Below are 5,870 nucleotides of genomic sequence, written 5' to 3'. Positions count from 1 at the left end.
TAGAGCATAATGGACCATCTGTACCCTATGACAGCGGGAGCTTGTGTGCTGATAGGATTCTAACTGTAGGATTCTAACTCATGAGGGTACAGGATGTAGCTGGGTCTCTGGGCAATCACTGTGAGCTGCTCCACATGCTCAGAGCTCCCTGGTTACCTGGAGTGGGTCATTGCAACAGGATCTGTGCTCACACTGAGGACTACATAGATCTTTTGTGTAGTTCTTATGGCAGTGCGGATGAAAATTGCACCTACCATGAGCGAACACCCCATCATTGATCACCTTGGAAGAGAAGAGGTGAGAGATTGATTATGCTAACAAATGTGCTCAAACAATCCCTTCTGATGAAGAGAGAGAGAGAGAGAGAGAGAGAGAGACCAAGCCCATCTTGGTGTCACCTGGATATTAGCCCAACACTGAGGCACTGACCAAAGCTCATTGACCACACCCAGTACACATCTCTGGGTACTCACTGAAAGAGCAGAAACTCCACTGAGCAACAGAGACATAGTTCAGAGAAAAAAGCCATCAGAAGAAAAAAACAACAAATATCTCTACAAATGACTAAAAGAAAAATGCAGAAATTCAAGAAACAAAAATAAGGAAGATGACATGATCCCACCAAAAAGGAACATAAAAAAACTCCATATTAGAAAGTGAAGATGAGATTAAATGCCTGAAGGAATTAAAAATATAATCATAAGATTACTCAGAACAATAAGTAAATCCACAAATTAAGAAAATTCACACATGACATGAGTGAACATATTCCCCATGAAATTAAGATTTTAAAGAGAAATAAAAGTGAAATACTAGAAATGAAGAATAATTTAATGAATCAACTAAATATGTGGTGGAAAGCTTTAACAACAGACTCAGTGAGGCAGAAGAAAGAATAAGTGACTTAGAAGACAAATCTCTGGAAATTTTACATCAGACAAATAAAGGAAAGAATTAGAAAAATGAAAAACAGTGTTGGACATTTATGGGAAACTGTCAAACAAACCAACATATGAGTTCCAGAAGTTCCTGAAGGTATAGAAAGACAGAATGGATTAGAACCTGATTTATTGAAATAATTACAGAAAACTTCCTGAATCTGGAAAAAGAAAGGGGCATTCAAGTACGGGAAGCACATAGAACTCCTAGCAGACATGATGAAAAAGGCCTTCACCACAACACATTAGAGTCAAACCTTCTACAGTAAGATAAATAGAAAAGATTGTAAAATATACACAAAAGAAATACCAGATTACATTCAGAAGATCTCCAGTTAGACTCATAGGTGACTTCTCATCAGAAACTCTACAGGCTAGAGGAGAATGAAGACATATAGTCCAAGTCTTAAGAGAAAAAAAAAAAACTATCAACCCAGAATCCTATACCCTGCAAGCTCTTAATTATTAATGAAGGTAAAATACAGACTTCTCATAAGAAATAGAAATTGAAAGACTTTGTCACTAATCACCCAATCTTACAAAAGATACTTAGGGATGTGCTACACACAAAAACACAGAAAGATAGTCATCATGACAAAAGGAAGTGAGGGCAGAAAATCTCCCAGGAAAAGAATAAAGAAAATCCAAAGTAAGCAATAGGAATATCTATGGAAAAATGGCAGGGCTAGGTCATTACTTATCAATAGTAACCTTGAATGTAAATGGCCTCAACTCTCCAGTAAAAAGACACAGACTTTCTGAAAGAATTAAAAAAGAAGATCCACCTATTTGTTGTCTCCAAGAAACATACCTCACCAACAAAACATACATGCAGACTGAAAGTAAAAGGATGGAAAAATATCCTCCATGACAATAGGAAGCAAAAACGAGCTGGTGTACTTATCCTAATATCAGACAAAATAGATTTTAACACAAACACTGTTAAAAGAGACAGAGAGGGGCACATTGTAATGATTAAGAAATCAATTCAATGTGAAGATAGGACTGTAATAAATGCATATCACCCAATTAGAGGGCACCTGCCTATTTAAATGAAATGTTATTGGATCTAAAGGGAGACACAGACTCCAACACAATAGTAAGGGGAGGCTTCAACACCCCACTTTAATCAATGGACAGATCAACCAGACAGAAAATCAACAAAGAAACAACAGAGCTAATAGATACTATAGGCGAAGTGGACTTAATGAATATCTACAGAACTTTTCATCCCACAGTGGCAAAATGCATATTCTTTTAATCAGTGTATGCAAATTTCTCTAGGATAGATGATATGCTAGGCCATAAAAGCAAGTCTCAGCAAATTCAGAAAAATTAAAATCATGCCAAGCATATTCTCTGACCACAATGAAATGAAGCTGGAAATCAACAATTCAAGAATCTCTAGAACATATGCAAACACCTGGAGACTGAACAACATGCTCCTGAATGAACATGGGTCATTGAATAAATCAAAAGAGAAATCAAAAGTTTCTGGAAACAAAATAAGATGACAGTAAAACATATCAAAACTTATGAGATACAGCAAAAGCAGGGTTAAGGGGAAAGATTATAGAACTGATCCTACAACAAGAAATTGGAATGGAAACAAATAAATGAGTTATCAGTGCATTTAAAGGACCTATAAAAACAACAACAAACCAAATGCAAAATTAGAAGGATGAAAGAAATAAGTAAAATTAGAGAAGAAATAAACAAAATTGAAAAAATATGAAAAATCAGTGAAATGGAGAGCTGTCTTTTTGAAAAAAAAAATTGACACACCATTGGCCCAACTAACCAAAAAAAGGAGAGAGAAGACCCAAATCAATAATTAGAGATGAAAAAGGAAATGTAACGACACCACAGAAATAAAAAGAACCATCAGAAATTACTAAAAAGAGCTGTATGTCAACAAACCAGGAAATCTAAAAAAAGGGGATAGATTCCTGGACATGTACAGCCTATATAAATTGATCCATCAGGACATAGAAAGCCTAAACAGACCCATAACCAAGAGGTAAATTGAATCAGTACTAAAGTCCCTCTCAACAAAGAAAAGCTCAGGACTGGATGGCTTCACTGCTGCATTCCACAGGACTTTTTTTTTTTAATCTTTTTTTTTTTTTTTTTTTGACAGGCAGAGTGGACAGTGAGAGAGAGAGACAGAGAGAATGGTCTTCCCTTGCCGTTGGTTCACCCTCCAATGGCTGCCACGGCCGGCGCACCACGCTGATCCAAAGCCAGGAGCCAGGTGCTTCTCCTGGTCTCCCTTGAGGGTGCAGGGCCCAAGCACTTGGGCCATCCTCCACTGCACTCCCAGGCCACAGCAGAGAGCTGGCCTGGAAGAGGGGCAACTGGGACAGAATCAGGCACCCCAACCGGGACTAGAACTCAGTGTGCTGGCGCTGCAAGCAGAGGATTAGCCTATTGAGCCACAGCGCCGGCCTCCATCAGACTTTTAAAGAAGAAAAAACTCTAATTCTTCTCAAGCTATTCAGAACAATTGAAAGGGAGGGAATCCTCCCAAATTCATTCTATGAAGCCAGCATCACCTTAATTCCTTAGCCTGAAAAAGATGCAACAGAGAAAGAGAACTACAGACCAATTTCCTTGATGAACATAGATGCAAAAATCCTCCACAAAATTCTAACCAGTTGAATCCAACAACACATCAGAAAGATCATCCACCCAGACCAAGTGGGGTTTAGCCCTAGTATACAGGGATGGTTCAACATTCCCACATCAATCAATGTGATAAATCACATTAATAAACTAAAATACAAAAGCCATATGATTATCTCAATAGATGCAGAGAAAGCATTTGAGAAAATACAACCCTTTCATGATAAAAAAAAAACTCTAAGCAAATTGGGTATAGAAGAAACATTGCTCAACACAATCAAGGCAATTTATGACAAACCCATAGCCAGCATCATATTGAATGGGGAAATGATAGCAGCATTCACACTGAGATCCAGAACCAGACAAGGATGTCCACTCTCAATTATTGCTATTCAAAATAGTCCATGAAGTTTTAGTCAGAGCCATTAGGAAAAAAAAAAAAAAACAAGAGGATACAAATTGGGAAAATTGGGAAGGAGGGTAGTCAAACTATCCCTATTTGCAGATGACATGATTCTATATATAGGGGATCCAAAAGAGTGAAGAGACTATTTATTGGAACTCATAGAAGAGTTTGGCAAAGTAGCAGGATATAAAATCAGTGCACAAAAACCAACAGCCTTTGAATACACAGACAATGCCACAGCTGAGAAGGAACTTCTAAGATCAATCATATTCACAGTAGCTACAAAAAATATCAAATACCTTGTAGTAAATTTAACCAAGAATGTCAAAGATCTCTATGATGAGAATTACATAACATTAAAGAAACAGAAGTAGATACAAATAAATAAAAACATCCTCCATGTTCATGGATTTGAAGAATTAATATCATCAAAATGTTCATACTTCTGAAAGCAATTTACAGATACAATGTGATACTAATCAAACTACCAAGAACTTTCTTCTCAGATATAGAAAAAATGATGCTACAATTCATATAGAAACACAGGAAACCTCAAATAACTAAAGAAATCTTATACAACAAAAACAAAGCTGGAGGCATCACAATACCAGATTTCAAGACATACTACAGGGCAGTTATAATCAAAAAAGTCTGACACTAGTTTGAAAACAGATGGATAGACCAATGGGACAAAATAGAAATGCTAGAAATCAATCCGAGCATCTATGACCAACTTATATGTAACAAAAAGGCTAAAATCAATATCTGGAGCAAGGACAATGTCTTCAACAAATGGTGCTGGGAAAACTGGATTTACACATGCAAAAGCGTGAAGCAAGATCTCTAACTTATGCCTTACACAATAATCCACTCAAAATGGATTAAAGATCTAAATCTACGACTTGATACCATCAAATTATTAGAGATCCCCTGCAAGACATTGACACAGGGAAAAAGTTCTTGGAAAGGACCCCACAGGCATAAGAAATCAAATCCAAAATTAACAAATGAGATTACATCAAATTGAGAGGCTTTTGTACTGCAAAAGAAACATTCAACAAAATGAAGAGGCAACCAATGGGAAAAATTATTTGTGAACTATACAACTGATAAAGGATTAAGAATCAGAATCTACAAAGAGATCAAGAAATTCTACAACAACAAATCAAACAACCCAGTTAAGAGATGGGCAAAGAATTAAACAGACATTGTTCAGGCAAAATCCAAATGACCAACAGGTACATGAAAAAGTGCTTAGGAACACTAGCTGTCAGGGAAATGCAAATCAAAACCACAATGAGGTTTCACCTCACTCCATTTAGAATGGCTTTCATATAGAAATCAACAAATCACAAATGCTGTTGAGGATGTGGGGGAAAACGTACCTTAATCCACTGTTGGTGGGAATATAAACTGATACAGTCACTATGGAAGACAGTATGGAGATATCTCAAAAATCTAAAAAGAGACCTACCATATGATTCAACCATCCCATTCTTGGGAATTCTCCCAAGGGAAATGAAATCCATAAATAAAAGAGTTATCTGTACTCTCATGTTTATTGCAGCTCAATTCACAATAGCTAAGACATGAAATCAACCCAAATGCCTGTTAACTCAAGACTGGATAAAGAAATTATGGGATATGCATAACATCAAATACTACACAGTGGTAAAAAAAATGAAATCTGGTCATTTGCAACAAAATGGATGAATCTGGAAAACATCTTAGTTAGTGAAATAATCCAGTCCCAAAGGAGTAAATACCACATGTTCTCCCTGACTTGTGATAACTAATAGAGTACCTAAAAGGCAATCTGTAGAAGTGAAATTGAATTTTAAGAAGCAATGATGTGAATAGCCCTTGTTTTAACTTTTGAGGAACAGCTTTTTTACATACTA

This window comes from Lepus europaeus, chromosome 2, assembly GCF_033115175.1.
Source record: "Lepus europaeus isolate LE1 chromosome 2, mLepTim1.pri, whole genome shotgun sequence".
Classification (NCBI taxonomy): domain Eukaryota; kingdom Metazoa; phylum Chordata; class Mammalia; order Lagomorpha; family Leporidae; genus Lepus; species Lepus europaeus.
The sequence above is the reverse complement of the archived record's forward strand: the minus strand, read 5'-3'. Positions refer to the sequence as shown.